The sequence below is a fragment of the Oreochromis niloticus genome, unplaced genomic scaffold (genome assembly GCF_001858045.2).
Source record: "Oreochromis niloticus isolate F11D_XX unplaced genomic scaffold, O_niloticus_UMD_NMBU tig00007374_pilon, whole genome shotgun sequence".
Classification (NCBI taxonomy): Eukaryota; Metazoa; Chordata; class Actinopteri; order Cichliformes; family Cichlidae; genus Oreochromis; species Oreochromis niloticus.
The window spans coordinates 46,284-54,811 of NW_020328523.1; the positions used below are offsets into that span (position 1 = coordinate 46,284).

Genomic DNA, 8,528 nt, shown 5'->3' on the forward strand with positions numbered 1-8,528 from the left:
CTGATGTTTTGGATTCAACAGCATTTGAAAGGTTGACACAGACACATTTGCACATAGAAAGCTGAATTTGTCATATGCCACAGTGAACTCACTGTTCAGTGTTTTTCAGGAAGCTTCTTAACTGCCTCTGCTGCCAAACAAGCAGCTGATGTCCTTGAGAAGAAGCTGAAGAAGTCTTCAACAACAAATACAGGAAGTGGACTTTCAAATACTAGATTCACTTTAGACTCACACAAGAAATGACTCAACTAGCTGTGTTTGATTGACTCCTTTGACTCTATGAAAGCTCAGTGTGTGTCTGTACACAGACTGTTGTGTTGGACTATTATTCAGTTGTCTGCTGAATGTTTTCAAATGTCTGCATCTCAGTGTAGATGAGGCTGGGGGTCATGGGAGGCCACCATAGCAGTCTCTTCAACATCATGACATCAGAAGACATTTCAGAGGCTGCAGGCAGATTTCTTTGATTTGGGGCCTTTTTCAGCTTTATTGGACAGAGCAGTGAAGATACGTGACAGCAAAGCAGAGGGAGAGAGAAAGGGGACGTGGTCAGAATCAAAGCCAGGCCAGCTGCTCTCCACCTCGTGGCACATGGTCACCTGCTCATCCTAGTGAGCTCCACCAGCAGCCCTTTCACACAGTTTACACTGTCAAACACTGTGTGTGGACCTCAGCTATCAATAGGCTACATTTAAATCTGGACTACATGCTTTTATATTGAGGCAGATTTTTCACTGTTTTTATTCCATCAGCAGCTCAACATCATGAGCAGCTTTGACATAAAGACATCAAACTCAAGCTGACTTTAAACTGGATCGACTTTTAATACAGGGGCTCAAAAACAACTAACATCTTTATTATATATCAGGACAGAAAGTCATTTCATCTCAAATGGAAAACAGCTTTATTTGGAATAACCAGCACTATCAACTGGTTTGGGATCTCCACCAGTTTCATGTCTTTACAGCTTCTCCAACAAAGTTCCTGTAAAATCAGCATTTGTGTCTTTATTGTCAAGTCAAGTCAAGTTTATTTATAAAGCACATTTAAAAACAACCGAGGCTGACCAAAGTGCTGTACAATAAAATACAAATATAAAATACTATAAAACACAGGTACATAAAATACCTCACAAATAAAACAAAAAATTAAAAACAATAGGTTAAACCTTGGTAAAAGCCAGTGAAAATAGGTGAGTTTTAAGAGCAGTTTTAAAAGTTCCTAGGCTTGTGGAGAATCTGATGTGAAGGGGTAGACTGTTCCACAGTTTGGGTGCAGCCACAGCAAAAGCCCTCTCTCCCCTAGTCTTTAATCTGTACCTGGGAACATCTAAAAGCATCAAGTCTGCTGACCTCAAAGATCTCCTGGGGCAGTAAATGCCAAGAAGCTCTGCCAGGTAAGGAGGTGCAGTGCCGTTAAGAACCTTAAAAACCAGCAGTAAAATTTTAAAATCAATCCTAAAAGCAACTGGGAGCCAGTGGAGAGAGCAGAGGACCGGAGTGATGTGGTCTCTCTTTTTGGAACCGGTCAGCATGCGAGCAGCAGCGTTCTGCACCAGTTGGAGGCGATGCAAACAGGAACGATCTAAACCAGCATAAAGGGAGTTACAGTAGTCCAGCCGTGAAGTGATAAAAGCATGGACCACCCTTTCTAGATCGTTCCTGCACAGGTAGGACTTGACTTTAGCTAAAATCCGTAGGTGATAAAAAGATCCCTTGACTACGGAGCTGATTTGTTTATCAAATTTAAAAGCACTGTCAAAAGTAACACCGAGGCTCTTAATAGAGGAAGTACATTCAGAAGTTAGGGGTCCCATAAAATCAAAAGAAGAGTTAGGGTCTTTAGGAAGCCCAAACACAATGACTTCAGTTTTACTTTCATTTAGATGTAGAAAGTTAAGAGCCATCCAAGTCTTAACGTCCGACAGACAGGAGAATAACGGCTGCAAAGAGTCCTTACAGTCTAACCTCAGTGGGAGGTAGATCTGAATGTCATCAGCAAAAAAGTGAAAGGACACATTATGTTTGCGCAGCACATCGCCCAGAGGGAGCAAATACAAAATAAACAGCAGGGGACCTAGAATGGACCCCTGAGGTACACCACAAGTTAAAGGAGCTCTGGGAGATGACAGTTCACCAAGGTGAACAGAAAAACTCCTGTTATCCAGGTAGGACTGGAAAAACTTTAAAACAGTACCTTTCAGACCGACACAGTGTTCTAGGCGGGATAACAGTATGTTGTGATCGACAGTGTCGAAGGCTGCTGTCAGGTCTAAGGTTACTAGGACAGCAGCACGACCAGAGTCTACAGTTAAAAGCAAATCATTAAAAACTCTCAGTAAGGCGGTTTCAGTGCTATGACGAGCTCTAAAACCAGACTGAAACTTCTCATAGAGACTGTTGTTGTCTAAAAATGACTGGAGCTGCCTGAAGACAACTCGTTCCAATACTTTGGACAGAAAGGGCAGATTGGAGATGGGCCTATAATTAGAGAGTATAGATGGATCCAGATTAGGCTTTTTGAGGAGAGGTTGAACAACAGCATGCTTAAAAAGTGTTGGGAAACAACCAGAGCTGAGATAGGCATTGATCAGGACCAGAAGGAAAGGTCCAACTGAGTCCAGGACCTGTTTCAGAAGACGAGAGGGAATAGCGTCAGTGGAACAGTTGGTGGACTTGACCTTACAGACTGTTTCATGCAGCTGAGAAAGAGAAATTAGCTCAAACTGATTAAAGGCAGATTGGCACGGGAGAGAAACACAGGGATTTAAAGGTGGAGGTGGAATGACAGACTGCAGAAGAGAAATCTTATTAACATAGAAACATAAAAATTGACAGGTTTGATAGTGATTGATTATTCAGTCCCAATCTGCTGTCATCTAAAGAACAAAATGATGTTTCTATGAGTCAAAAAGCTCCAGATGTTGTTCACAAAGAAAACAAAGATTAGGAACTTAAACACAAAGTGTTTGGAGCCAAAAACTATGCTGGAGAATCCCTCTGACGAATGTGGTCTTTCACTGTACTGTTCTCTCTCTGTGTTAAACTCCCTGAGTGTGAACATAGATAAACAGCCAGCCAAACTCCTTTTCAAGAGCCAAGAAGGTGAGCGTACTTCCTCCTTTAATGACTCCAGACATAGTAATCATCTTGAACTGACATCATGGAACTGGAGTGAAACTAGAAAAACACATAAAACCAAACTCTTAATGGATTGTCATATAATCAGCAGGTAAATATATTCAGGCACTTACACAGGAGACTATGAAATAAGTATACTGTAGATATGCAAACTGATATTAATACAAAGAAAAACAAGCAGGTAGTGGGTGAGTGTACACTTGTATCATTAGCTCAGAAGATACAACCTATAACTGCACTTCAAAGAAGGTACAAAAGAATGTCTCAAAACACCCTATTATTAATTGCTTAATATACAAAGAACTGACAGAACTTACAACCATTGCTTTCTGAAGGACTCCTTTGAAGGATTGTTTTGGATTCCACATGAATGATTACAAAGGTGTAGCCATGCTTTTCCCTGGTTCTCTGCATTTCCTGCTTCCTGTCTATGCACACGTCAAAATAAAAGCCTTCCTGTCTATCCAGATGTCAAAATAAAAGATTCACACTTGTGTATAACAATAGAAATACACTTTACACTTATTTGTCTCATTAGCATATGAACATATTGAAAACAGAACACATTGCTTTCTTGGTTTGGTTTGCTTTCTTGGTTAGAGTTCCTCACAAATGTCCAAATTATTCTTCTAATGAGGCTATCAATCATTTTTTCAGTCAGTTCTTTTGGAAGAATGCATCGCCCTTTGCCATCGTTACTTTTCTTTGAATTCTTCAAATGCACCTGAACTCCAGCTGGTATTTTTATTGGATTTTGGAGCTATTTATGGTCATCAGTTCATTCCTGCAAACCTATGAACCTGTACAACAATGAGAGCTGCATTGCTGGCTAATTCCAAAAGCGTGATTCTGTTCATCTGGATGCTTTCAGTGGGAGAAACATTTGCTCACTGATCCAGGGGACTTCTTCAGTCTCAGCTGACTGCATGTTTCCAACCTTATAAACAGCACATTTGCACAATGACTGAAACTAGCAGCAGTGGCACCTAATATATATGATATGTTAAGGTTCAAAAATATAGGGAAATAAATACAGGAGGAATGCAAGTAACCACACTGGTCCAGAAGATGAATTCAAGCGTTGATTTTAATGAAAAGCACACGTGTGGGAGAATGAGCTGACTCCGTAAGCAGAGAGCCCCACAATCTCATCCTCCTAACATCAAACTACAATTTTATATGCATCAGAGTATATTTAGTGACGCCTCCTCATTGCGTCAGTACATCAGCTTCAAAACCACAAATGTTCTATTTGACAACTTAAGACACAATTAAAAGTACACTGGCTTCCATCTTCTCCCCGGTGGTTTCCCGCAAGCCCGCTCAGCTCTCGCCTCGTACACCTGCTTCTTCATCAAACAGTCACGTACACACAGAAACTGCACCCTAGCCAAACAATTTAAACTTTCACCTACAAGTGAACCTCTAACTAAGTGTGTGTGTGTGTGTGTGTGTCTATGTGCTAACCACAATCGCACCCCATTTCACCTGCCGAATATCTCCTGACCTCCCCCAGACAGAGAGACAGAAGCCGCTCTCGTGTATGTAATAACCGAACCAAAACTATGTATGTGTACTCTACTGAATAAATGTTTTAATCAAGAACCTCTACTGAAAGCTTAATCAAAAGACATAAAAAATAATAGCATAATCGAAACTGCTCCTCAGACTAGCTTTCACTCAGACTCTGGTTTTTGGTTTCACTTCCTGCAAAGCATGTAACTTCAAAAAACATATAACTTCCTGTCTTATTTTGGCACAGAGCTACTCTGCGTGGGGCCTTTCCTTTCACCATGCAGTCTGCATATAAACATTTAAGATTACAAATTCAACTCAACAGTTTAAAGTGGTTATAACTGCACCTGTAATAAAAACTTAATTGGGTGCCAATATGTTTAAACATCTAAATACAATATCACTATTAATAAATGCGTCAATGCAGATGCTTGTTATATGATTATGATGCAATAGCAAAATAGTAAAAATAGAATTAATAAAATGAAATAATAAAAATGGCAGAAAAATAACACCTCAATTCCTCACACACCCTCTCTTGTGGTGGCCCTCAAAGAGGGTCACCACACTTTACTTATATCATTGCTCTGACCCTCTCTAGAAATGCCAGCTCCCCCCTAAGAACACTCCATGGGTAAAGTTAGGTTCTTCCTCGGTCCCTCTCTCGTGGTCCATCAGGCCTCCTGCAAAGGAAACAAAACACCTTTTCCTCCTACGGCTCGCTAACTTACTCTGTTCCTAATTGTTCTCTTTATTCAAAAACATGAACTTAATTATGTTTTGACTTTCTGACTTTTGTTCATATACAGTCTTAAACTTCACTCCTCTCAATCTACAACATTTTAACAGTCTTAAAGCGCTGGTTTCACACAAGAAAATCGTCATAAACACTTATTCTGTTAACAGATCAAAGGAAACAACCATTTTAATCAACTAATTTTAAACATATAATCAATCACTCCTGAATAAATTTCATCATAGCTAAAAGCTGAACTCTAACTGTATTTTAGAACTCACATTTCCTGTGTTATAACCTGTTTTGGTATAGCATTTTATTTCATTTTTCTGCTCTTAATGTAATGGTACATTCTAATTATATTTTATCAGACTTAACCAAAATATATATCCGCTTTCCCCCCTTTGCTCCTGGTTTAAAGCAAAAAGAAACCTTGGTCACTTCGACAAGTGTTCGTTATTCTGTAACTGCATTTTATATAATAAGACTCATGTGGGGCTGCATGTGTTATCTCAATATTTTACATGTCACAGTTTAGTTACAAGCAAAACTCCTATTCAGTTAAATGCTAACTGCACTTTTGAGGCCTTTGGCCTGGAATCAATACTGTCATATGTGTTTATGCCTCTTAAGAAACTCTCCTCTTCCCTAACAATAAGTTTATGTAATGTCTGTATGTGTAGGCCTACATTATAACCACTTATCCTAAAATAAAAAGAAACCAAACATTTTCTACTCCTAAAATCTTCACCATTTTCCCCAAAGCATATCCTTTATTCCCACAGTTTCCCTTTAAGTTTGGTGTACCACTTCTTATGAACACAGCATTTTATCCTCTAAACAGGATTCAGTTCATTTTAATCCTTTCTTTAAAAAATAACATTTTCTGCCTCAGTTTTACCATATCTAAATTATCAAACAACCCCACTAGTTATAAAATCATACTAAAACCCATTTTAAATTAAACAAATTAAACCTTAAATCCCTCTCTTTTTGACACAGCTCATGTGGCAAAAAACTCAAAATGCTTCACCCAAGCTTAGGAAATTAAAAGGGAAAAAAGGTTAGTCATATCATTTCTCCAAACACTTCAGCCATCCTCCTCTCCGGTATTTCGCTCCGGCCCTGTAAACCTGTGTTTAAGGAATAAGATCAATTTAATCATTATGTCAAATCTTCTCAAACTCCTCGCTCCATCCAGAGCCTGTATCCCTGGACTTTCCTGGAAACAAAACCTGTACTTTACATTTCATACTCAACTCCCCCTTTATGATCCAGTCTGTGTCATGACAAAAATAAACTTAAACAGAACCGTTATTACTCATGTGTTACCTCAGTTAATGGTAACTTGAGTTATATCAAACAATGTTTCCCTTTTAGCATTTAGCATTTTATAATGTAATAACATGGTCTAACCCAAATCAATAAAACAGAAATTTACTCAAAGCAAACATCAACATCCCCAGAATTAAGTCTTCCACTCCTCCTGTTCGTCAACCTTTTATTTATTTCCCCCCTTGGTCCAATCACTCACATTCACTCACACGCATTCACACATGATATTTTTTGCTGATACTGCAGCCTTCCGCGCACGTCATCAGATGCTCCACATCAGCAAAATGAGCTCAATCATTTGTTTCATTTCGTTTTCCTTTTTAGGAAAATAGTTCTCTATACTTTTGACTGGATTGAATCGCTGCAATCCTTGTAGACAGAGACTCGCCGCCAATCAGGTCTCCTCCTCCGCCAATTATAATCTGTAAAGCCCACCTGATTTTCGTACTTGGTAATTTTGTCAGCGCCGTCAGTTCACTCTCTTCCAGGCCTGCTTAGAACAAAAATGAAAAAAGAGAGCTGATTATTAGCTCATCAAAGTACAAAACAAAATCACCTGACAGGTTTTTTTTTTTTTTTTTTTGAGTGCACTACTACAAAAATTTTTGGGCCCCTCTCAGACATAACCATGTTTAATAAAACTCCCTCTCTCGAAATAGAAACAACAGCCTCAAAAATCTGAAACAATCTCAAAGTTCACCCGTTCAACACACCGAAAACCTCGTCAAAAGATCAAAGACCGTTTGCACAATGTCTCCCTTCCTCACTCTGCCATGTTTTCATTCAGCATAAGATATAAACCGATTTCAACAATGCGTCATCACTACATTATAAATTTCCTGTCTAAATCTGCCCCTCTGAACAGACCTGACCACCGTAATCAATTATCCTGTTACTTTACCCTTATATATTTCGCCAAATAATCCTCAACAGCCACCGCTCTGTCTCTTGAACTGAAAGCCTCCGAGACACAAACACACAGGAAGTGTCTGTCACTACTTACTCCAGCTAATTTGCATACTGATTCATATCTTAAGAAGTTAACTTGACAAGAGAAATGCCTGTTTAAACCTTAACACATTATTGAATTATTTTCATTTTCTTTCTATACTAATCACTTACTTTTATCCATCAGTGCAAAAGCACTCCTAACTCACTCTTTTAAAGCTACTTTAATTACTTTTCTTCTGTTAATTTCCATAACTCACTCCCCTGTCCTCTAACTTCTTTGAGTCAACTTCAACTCCAAGCTGTAAGTCTATTTTATTAAACATTCACACCATTCTATCACTCATACAAGTAGCAAGCTGATCTTCATTGCGTATGCTTGTGTTCTTAGCCAGGTTTATTCAATATCTATGCATTAATCTTCATGAGCTTGTCTTTGTAAGGTTAATGCATTTTCTATTTGTGTGTGTTATTTTGCATATATGGCTTCGCAGTCTCCCAGACACCTTCCCAATTCTCCAGTTAAACAGTCAGTTTTCTCCTTCCCCGAATTACTAGCCCAAATTTTAATTTCCCACCTAGAATAACCGCCCTCCTGGTCTTCAGCCAGGTGTTAGGGCTTGCTTTTCAGGTTCACGGACACATCATTCTGTGAACAATTCAACCAGAAACTTGCCTTACCATATCCATTGATTTTAACCTCTAACTTTCTTCCGACTGCTGCCGTGGAGAATTGGTCCGGGTCTGCTTTGCTCCTGAAAATAACAAAACTAAGACATTTTTCATTATTATCACGAGTGCTTAAACGACCCACTTCTGTCTCTCCTATCACAAATACCAGTTATGTCATGTTT

At 39.0% G+C, this 8,528-nt stretch overlaps 1 long non-coding RNA gene across 1 annotated transcript; it reads right to left on the reverse strand.

The window, feature by feature from the left end:
* Window positions 1–2,836: 2,836 nt before the first annotated feature.
* On the reverse strand, window positions 2,837–3,608 carry LOC109201594 (uncharacterized). The gene is made up of 2 exons (XR_002061646.1): window positions 3,458–3,608; window positions 2,837–3,179 (listed from the first exon to the last, which is right to left on the reverse strand). It is a non-coding gene; the product is annotated as an uncharacterized LOC109201594 (long non-coding RNA).
* Between the last annotated feature and the right edge of the window lie 4,920 nt (window positions 3,609–8,528).